Source organism: Triticum urartu, chromosome 7A, assembly GCF_056163025.1.
Source record: "Triticum urartu cultivar PI428250 chromosome 7A, HENAU_Tu73, whole genome shotgun sequence".
NCBI lineage: Eukaryota > Viridiplantae > Streptophyta > Magnoliopsida > Poales > Poaceae > Triticum > Triticum urartu.
Window position 1 is genome coordinate 670,929,604 of NC_141879.1, and position 10,190 is coordinate 670,939,793.

General features: G+C 45.9%; 1 non-coding gene across 1 annotated transcript; it reads left to right on the forward strand.

The window, feature by feature from the left end:
- Positions 1-2,387: 2,387 nt before the first annotated feature.
- Positions 2,388-4,206, forward strand: LOC125523627 (uncharacterized). The gene has a single exon (XR_015610853.1). It is a non-coding gene; the product is annotated as an uncharacterized LOC125523627 (transcript).
- Positions 4,207-10,190: the final 5,984 nt, after the last annotated feature.

Here is a 10,190-nt window from a genome sequence, read left to right on the forward strand (position 1 = left end):
ACTAGACCACATATCACATGAGAAACTTATTTTCTTTTTTTTTTTGACATTTCCATTATTTTCTTTTATTTTTTTAAAACTGAAAAGGCGATCCACCGGGGGGGGGGGTAGAGTTTGAAAATGGGACCTTTAGTACCGGTTCGTGGCACGAACCGGGACTAAAAGTCTCAACCCCATTAGTCCCGGTTCGTGCCTCAAACCGGGACTAAAGGTCTAATCTTTAGTCCCGGTTTGAGGCACGAACCGGGACTAAAGGTCATCGCACCCTTTAGTCCCGGTTCATGTCTTAAACCGGGACTAAAGGGCCCGAGTGAACCGGGACTAATGCCTTAGCCGCACGAACCGGGACCAATACTCACATTAGTCCCGGTTCTAGACTGAACCGGGACTAATGGGCTTAGCCGGCCTGGACCATAGCCCTGTTTTCTACTAGTGCTTACTCCGTCAGAAGCTAGCCGTTCTTCTGAATTTGAATCACAATTTTAACATGATCGTTTATTTGTTTTCGTTGCATATCTTTGGGTTGAAGCTATCCTTGAAGTTCATTAATTGCAGGCTAGTGGGGAAGTGTATCTTCCTCCCCAATTTTCCCGATACTTGAAACACCAGCCGATGGTCTCTCACTCTAGTGCCGAAGTTTTGAGTATCCCGCCATCGCCAATGCCATTGCTGAATGTTGCTGGCTCCGGCAAGTACTCAGCCAGCTGCGCATTCTCCCGTCACCACAGCCACGGTCATCTTGTGCGATAACATCTTTAGGGTGTACATGGCTGCCAACCCCGTCCAACATCAACGCACGAAGCACATTGAGCTCAACATCCACATTGTTCGTGAGAAAGTCACCCTCGGCCAGATTTGAGTGATTTTTTTCCAAACATGTAACTGTCGGTCATGGCTAACTACGGTTCTAACTGACCGACCAGGTCACCATCTTGTAAGCGCACGATGCACAACTCCTTCCACGTACTCGTGCACGTCCTGGCATCGATCCCATGTGCTATAGAAGCCGAGGAATAAAATAGTGATCCTGCCAAATGCTCTGAAAATCATAGGTTTTGATCTGTCATACTCACTACATACTGGACGGGGAAATTTAGCATGTATTTGCGAAAGCGCGTCATACTCTAAAAATGTGTACTGTATTTTTTAAATTTTTTTTGGTTCCTCCGAATTCAGAAACATCCTCTGCAAGATTGGCATTAGCAGCCATTGAATACGGAAACTGTAGATAGACGCGTTAGTTAGCTCAATTTATACGTATGAATTAATGTGTTAAGAAGTAGTCACTCTGTTGATGGGATTTAGGAGGCCATCTTAACCATGAGATGAAAAAGACATCGACGACCCACAAATAGTTTGGCAAACATCTGCTAGTAAGTGTTTCTCTTTTGAAAACGAAAAAAATTAGCAGGCCATCTTAACCATGAGATTGAAAGAGCTTTGCTACACCTACGTAAAAATCCTTACGAAACATACATACGATGTGAGCTGGCTTAATTTGGTTGGAAGGCACAAAGGCCCAGGCCCACCCCTTGAAAATAGGAAGGAGATGATTAGTTTAGGATGGAAAGAAACGTAGATGTACGTAACTAGTTACGTAGGTGTAGCATTTTTGAGATGAAAAATACATAAACGATCTACGCATAGTCTACCAAACGTCTGCTATCACAGGACTGCTAGTAAGTGTTTCCTTTTTGGAACGAATAAAATAATTTAGGAGGCCATCTTAACCATGAGATGACAAAGACATCGATGGCCCACGTATAGTCCGGCAAACGTCTGCTATCATACGGCTGCTAGTAAGTGTTTCCCTTTTGGAAACGAATAAAAGGATCTAGAAGACCATCTTAATCATGGGATGAAAAGGACATCGATGACCCACACATAGTCTAGCAAACATCTGCTATCAGATGGATGGTAGTAAGTGTTTTCCAATAGATGTTGTGAAGTTTTTTTTTTCCTTTGATCGCCGTTTGTGGCTAATAATTGACCGGCCAGATTTTGTAACCTTGCTTGCTACCCAATGAATAAAAACCCTACCTTTCCCTAAAAAGAAGACAAAAAATAAGGAAGCCTTCAGGGCGGCACGCTTTGCATGCCGGCCGGTCCAATTTGCGGGCGGGCTGGTTCGACACGGGAGGAGGCTGCTAATCCGACAGCTAGCTTATTTTAATTTTTTTGAATACTCTCCAACCTTAGCCTCCTCTTTGTTCAAATGGCGAAGGCATATCATATTGCAACATGCTATCTAGGTAGTCAGCGATTACGTCATATAGTAGTTTTGTTGCTAGCTTAATTTCTCACAAATGTTGCTGCTGCTGATGGCGAGTCTGAGGTTATATATATTTGGCTGAGGAATACGTCGAATGAGTAGCACCATGGCCCATTACACGCCACCCTAACCTAAATTTCTCTCTACTCGATTACATTCTTCTCTTTGTACTGCTATAGTATATGGGAAGCATGGGCTCGGACGCATCCTTCCCTCGATGGGGTATCTGCTCCCTCCATGGCCTCAACATTGAGGTCCGGGCGGGGCTGGACAAAGACGGTCTCCCCGGTGGCGGCAGCGGCATTAGAATCCATTCGCATTTTTGGGGCGAGGGCCCAATGGCCGACGCCGAGCATGGTTTTCCCGTTTACACGGGCTACTCTGAGGCAAGGGCCTTGATCGGCGAAGGAGCCACAGCGGATCTGACAAGGCTGTCCCGCCAAGCCCAAGGCATGGTGGCGAAGATGTTTGCTAGCATCACCGTTGGCGGGGACGGAGATGAGGAAGCACCGGCGCCGGCACAGCCCAGGGCAGTGCAGCTGCGGCTATCGCCGGAGCTTGCGTTGTGGAAAAGCACCCAACACGCAATCGGCAACGTGCTTCCCCCTAAGGGCAAGGCGCTGAGGCAAGCTTCGCCGCAAGTGCTCGCCCAGCTGGGCGCCACCGACTGGCCCGCGGCCCTGACCACCAACAATGCCCTGTTCGGCGGCTGTATGTCCAACATGCTCATTGGCGCCACCGACGTGCGCACCATGTTCTCCAACTATGTCACCGACATGGCCGTTAACTACGAGTACGGGTACAGCCACGTATTCCCCACGCTCCACGGGCTGGTGCAGGATGCGCTCGCCGACGCCCACGCGCTGGGCACCTCTTACGGCCGGGAGCGCCGTGAGGCTGTCGTCGTTGGCCTCCCGTACATCCAGGACAAGATCGCGCTGGAGGTGATGCACAGGGCACGCCTCAAGGACCGCTCCGCGCAGATGGATCGCCGTGCCGCCCAGGTCATCTACCTGTTCGACAGCAGCGTGCTCGGCATTGCAGCCGATGCCACGGCCCGGGGCTTTGACGCCGGCGCCGCCATGATCGACCTCGTCTTGAGCATCAACAGCCACGACGTCATTGACGTGGGCTCCGACCTGGTCAACTCCGAGATCATGAACTCGTTCCTCAACGTGGCCGACATCGCCGCCTCAGGCGTCGTGAGCGAGCCGGCGCTCCGGGCCATCTACGACGCATACGCCGCCACGGGCGCACGGGCCTTCACCCAGAGGTGGCACGAGCCCTCAGCCCGGATGGTCGACAATGAAATCGCGTGGCACATCTGCAACGACCGGCACATGCTCTTCCGCCGCGCCCTCCTGGGATGGCCCAAGGCCCGCAAGTCGCCGGCGCGGCCCCAGCGCGAGGCGGACTTCGCGAGGTCTTCGACGCCGACTTCCACACCACCGGCTTCAGCAGGCCCCTGGACCCCGAGTACGCCTGCGACGGCGAGGAAACCTGCAATCATGTACGCCGGTTCCTCCGCCAGCGCCAGGACGAGGACCAGCAGCTGCTTGGCGCCCTCTGGTGGTCCCTGGTCATCGGCCCGCTGGAGTACGTCCGGCAGGGCGAGGTGGACGAGCAGCACGAGGAGAACCTCGCCGAATCCGTCCGCCTGCAGCTGATCCAGCTCTTCTCCAAGGGTCTCGTCGACGAAATGGCCAGGCTCCTCGCTCATGCGAGCCACCACGCCTGGCAGATGAACTACCTGTACGAGGCCGCCATGTTCGGCAGCATCCTGGACGGGGGCGCCTTGACAGGCAAGCTCGACCGGGCAGAGGAGGGGGAGGAAGTCGACCTCGGCTGATCCTGGCGCGGCGCATCGGAGGTTCTGGCCGGGTGCTCCATGATTTCTTGAATGCAGATTTTGTGAGCTAATGCACCCGGGCCTCACTATCCTAACACTTCAATGTTGCTTTGAGATCTATGCTGCACAACTATCTTATTACATGAATTTTTTTTTTGTTCCTCTTATATAAAACATGTCTTGAGCTTCAAACTTTGCAGTACAACATAACTTTATAACTAGAATGTGAGATAAAACTTTCAGATTTTTTTGTCCGACATAAATATGAAAATTAAGATTTTTTTAATCAAACAAATCTCATTTTGTATATTTATGTTGGACCAAAAAATCTGTAAGTTTTATCCCACATTGTACATAGAAAGCTTTGTTGTGCTGCAAAGTTGAAGTATAAATACATGTTCTATATGAGAGAAACAAAAAAGAGAAAATTATTTGCACGAACCGTAATGCAGGAATGAGTGGTTGGATAAGAAGTACCCGGATGCATAGGCTCTAAAACATGTTTTCGATGATTTCTCTGCCCTGCCCAACGTCGACCTGCTGCGTGCTACACTGTATGAGCTTTTGCACTGTTTGCCTGGAGTGCAGATCAGAACTACCAAGCCAACGAAGTCACTTAAGCCTTCCTGCTACTACTGCTTCTTTATTTTTGATATAAAAGGTGGATTGTATTGGCTTAAAATAAAGCACGCAATGAGCTCACGGCCGGCCTCTGTATAACTAAAATGTATAAGCCAATACCAACTAAAACACACATAAAAAGATGATAACAACAAGCAAAGTGACCAAAGCTATACGTAGGCGAGAATAAAAAATCTAAAGCGATCAGATCCGTGATCGACAAACTAGAACAATGATCATATCCACACCAACCACCTCATGACACACGTTGACGACAAGGTTCTTCAACAACAACGCCTTTAGGAAGGGAGTGGCACTCAAGTGTCATCGAATCCAACCACAAGGCCAGAATTTAGATTTTCACCCTGAAGAATCTGTCCGAGCATATCCAAGCAATACCTTCAACAAGGTAACGACATAACAAATACATCGCCATTGCCAGGTATAACCACTCGGGACTGACCTAGGCTTTCGCCCCGGAGCCGAGATAGGGTGCTCGGGTAGCATCACCATCGAAGTCACTGATGTGTTGTCGCCACCACTTCTCTATGATCCCGACAGCTACATGCGATGCGACCGCCGCCACTGCACAACCATCCATCTGTCTCAAGTCGTTGTTCATAATTTACATCTCACCGCCGAAGTTAATCATCGGATTAGGAGAGATGAACCCTCTCATAGACCGTTCAATGACCACTGCTGTCATGGAGCCATAGGAAGTCACCGCAATATGTTTGCAGGCCCCTCCATCCAGTCGATCGGATCTGAATCGCCATGTCATGGACCTTTACGCCACCTGTCCACCACCACACGCGCGGAAAGGTAGCACCTCGAAAACGCGGTCCACAACTAGCAGAAAGGCCTACGTACACCAGTCCTCGGCACCGCATCCAATTGGATTTGGCCAGAGATCTGACGCCGGCCTAGGCAGCGAGATGACACCGGCCTGGGAAAGAAATCGAATTTTTTGTAAAATCTACATCATAATCTAGGTTTAATCACAGATTCTGAAATGAAACTATTGTGAATGCTGCAATGCAAGGCTTTGAAAATTGTAAACTATAATGATGATCTACAAAGATAACTACTAAGTATATACGTAGTCGAATGTAGGTTCAACAAACAAATTGTACATCCTACTGCACTACAAGAAAGCTATTAATGCATGACGGATTTCTGATGACGTTCTCGAAAACTGTCATGGATGGACTGCTACAGCCCCGCAGGCCCGCTCAAGCCCGACTAACAGTCCCGCGTATAAAATGCTAACCCTAAACCTGCTCGGCCACTCCTCCCTCCCTTCCTCCTGCTCAGCCAGCCCCCAATCTCTCTCCCACGCAACTCCTTGCGACTCCACGGCGCCGCCGCCCGATTTAGGCGACTTCTGTCAGCTATGGCCAGCGCCCAGCACACCCCCATCTTCCCCTCGCTCCGCTCTTTCCTCCCCTCCGGTTAGATTCACTACGCCCGGCCACCAACGCTCGCTCTCAACCCATATTCTTAGCTAGGGTTTCGTCGCCGGCGTGGCTCCGGCGGATTCTCTCCATCCCCTGCCACCTGCTGGATGGTGCTCCTGGAACAGGGCCGCGCGGAGGCCCTCCTGCCGTAGGATGTGCTGACGCGGCGCGCCTGCAGCGGCTGTTCGGGATGAGCGCGGGCGCGACAACCTTGTCCCGGTCGATGATGGCGGCGGTGCTCCTTCTCGTCCTCTACCTCCAAGGACACGCACCGGTACAGCTCAGGCACCCCCCTCCCCAAATCCCGTCCACCCATCCGGCGTTGTCTAGCTCATCCTCACGCTCGTGGATTCGCCTCCTCCTGTACACGACACTTGAAACGTGGACGTGGTGAGCTTCCCTTCTCTCTACCCCCAAATCTGGATGGCACTAGCATCTGTTACATACATACATATGGATAAGCACCTTGGTTTGGTACTTTGGTTCAGTTTGTATTCAGTCTGTATGCGTCTGGATGTGAATGGCACTTGCAGTATATGGCCGCTCCTTGGTTGTCCATTTGTATGCGTACATCAGTATGTAAACGGCCACTCCTTAATTGTTATTTTGAACAAAACTGCCCCTTAATTCTTCATGTACTGAAATGAATCCTTGGAAGCTAGCACTACATGTCTGTTGTTGCTGTCATCTTGTACTACATGGCTTTTTCCAATTTAATTTCAGTCAAGTTTAAGTGAATATAATCTCCTTTGATCTGATGTTTTGGTCTGAATATTTACATTTTAATTATCATGTACGTACTAATGGATTCTCAGATATTTGGTCGGTGTTATCTTCTAAAATAATAGTAAATGCAATCCTTAAATAGAAGTAGAAGAAGCATGTCCGCAAACAGAATTGTACATTTTCATTCCTTTGTAGAAGTGTAATAGATTATTTCTTGAAAACATAAAGATTTCAAGTATAGCGTCAGAACAAAGATACAAACTGTAATTTCAACATCCGGTAAATGACATATACAGCGAGTTGGGCGTGTCAAATGTTGATGTACAAACAGAATACATTGGATTAACCATCTACTTTTTAGAACAGTTCGGAACGTAGCTCAGTTGCTCACATTAACAAAGATAAATATTAAAACTGGTAATGCTTGCAGTGCCAATTGAAGCTGCCATAGACACGAATGAACTGGACAATTGTACTCTTGCATTATATTTAAGGCATAATGTTAAATCCAAATAATAGACCTGCTATGAAACTGAATAAATTTTATGATTGTCTTTTTCATAGTTGAGAGGCAGTCCTTTTATCACATGGGGACATATCTCAATAGATTTTTGAATGCTCTGGGAGCTAGAAATTGATGTTACATTCAGACCTCTTAACACGGCACATATGATTGTCAGACTAATTTCTTTGATCTGGACATTGTAGTCGGCACATCTCCTGCCTAATCAACGTCGATACCATTATCCTCAAGAAGAACAGGATGAGATTGAGACCCTTCCATTCTTCTGCTTGTTCTATTCTTGGTGTGAATTAGCTAGGATGTAGAGTTTCGTCTATTAAAGGTTTGGACCATTGTGTGGTTTCAGTAAAATTATAACTGCCTGAATATTAGTCTGTGCGTAACATCTGAACTGGATCATGTCCTTGATATCATGCATCGCACTGTTACACAACTAGAGTTGCCATATCTTGGTGGACCATGTCCTGGTATCATTTATCATTCCCCTGAGTTTATGGGCCTTATAATGAATGCTATTTTCTGCTTGCTTGCATTCAGAAATGAGAATAAATTATTTACTGTATTGGATGCTCCTCTCCTCTCTTTGTTCGGTTCTGTCTTTTTTTCCACTTCCCGGTTTGACATATTGGAAGAGAAAATTATGTTATGTTCCCGGCCCATCTCTTTCTGCTATCTTGCTGCTGCAAGACCTGGGAGTTTTATTGGCTGATATAATTTTGACAATTTTGCTGCAATATCTTCAGTTTCTCTATTGATTCGGACAATTTTACTGCTGCAATAGTCTGAAGCAGAACCTCTGTTCTTTTCATTTGTGCAGGAACTTTGCTCCCATCTAATCTGTTTGGGCTATGTAAAGGGAAGAGAAGGGACGAGAGCAATGTCTGGTTGGGTTTTGTCAAGGGAAGGGAAGAGGGTAATGACATGGAGCAGCTGCAAGGGCTTACTAGGAGAGGAGGGTCGACCCCGACGCCATGGAAGGTCTCTCTCTCTCTCTCTCTCTCTCTCTGTTAATGAGGTAACATAATCATGAGCCAATTTAAATAAACATGAACAATTTGTTAGATTCATCTATCTCTTTTCATTCTGTAAGTTGGAGCTTATTAGATGTGAAGTAGATTCAGAAAAATTCTCTTTTCATTTGATGCTTGTTTGCATTCACACACTGGATGGCCATGTGAAGAAATTTACATGTGTTTGTCTAATATTGCCTGAAAGTCATGTCTTTAAAATGTTTACGCAAGTTGTTGATGCTCTTCTGCTCTAGCCTATGCTGGTCAAGTGGGCAGCTTATAAAATTGGTATGCACAGAAGTAACACGGATAATAAGATCAATAGGTTTATGATAGAAAAGCTTTTCTGTATATCCTGAATGAATATAAATGATGCATGATCATTTCAAGCTGCACTTCCCTATCAATTATTTCATTGTTTATCAAGCATTTTCAAGTTTCATAGTCCACTACATTATAAATTTTGATTTTTCATCTAATAACAAATACATAGCTTAATGTTCAATGAATGAAACTAAGTGTGGGTGATCTCTCAAGGAAACTGTATCATATTCTTTGTTGAAAGTTTCCATGCCATTTGAAGTTCATTTGGCAAGCAAGTATCATTTACTATGTGTCAGCCCTTTGAGATGTAGTTGCAACATAAACATTGCCGCTGCTCGTCGACCCGGATGACATAAACTTCAGATGTTCATGTGTCAACAAGTTTACACATCATGGGGGGATATTGTTTGTTAGTGACATGCCATTTCGTTGGCAGGTTTATACGGCCTCAACTACTGCTGCTATATTACTTGGAGTTCTGTGATGTGTATTTTGTCACTTTGTGATTTGACTTCCATTTGACACACTTTTCTTTGGATTAATTTTAAGAAACCACATGTTTACTCTTGTTTTATAGTAGATACAATGTTATTCTCATTTGTAGGCACTATAAGATTTAGGAATTCTGGACAATATGTAATTATTTTTTATTTTTGTTGCAATTCTCTTATTTCTACTGTCCATTCATATTTGCAAATATCTAATATTCTTGTAAATATGGTAGGTAAGATTGGATAGCGTGCTACTTAGTGCTGCCCATCACAATCAGCCATAGGATGATAGTTGCCATCAAGAGCGTCAACAGCAAGAGCCTGAATAACAACACCCTCAATAGTTTATATGCTCTGATGTAAAATGGATTGTAATGGTTCATAACTCTGCTGTGTGATATATTTTCTCAATATATGTTGTATGTTATCATTTTGTAGAGGATTTTTTAGACTGCTATGTTTTAGGTACGTACAGATGGATGTGATAAACTTTGTAATGTTTCACACCTTGCAAATATTTTTTGTTGGGCCAAAATTGGCATTAGGAATTGTGTAACGCATTATGTTAAAAACATACTGGGTCAAATTTCGGCCAAAAGAAATGGGCTAATTGTCTCAACCAAATTTAAATTGTCTTTAAATTTTGCCTAAATCCATGATGAATTTTGTGACGAAAAATAGTATCCACGTAGGCAGCCACATCATTCGAATTAGTCAACTGAAAATCCTACGTGGCGTTAGTCCATGACGGATTGTTCCGTCAGAAAGACTTGGGCCTGGGCGGGCCTGGGGCAGATCCATGACGGCCAAGATCTGTCATGACTGGTACGGTACCAAATTATGACGCGATATACATGACGGATTTCAAATCCGTCAAGGATGGACACCCATGACAGTTTTTCGTTTATCTGTGACGG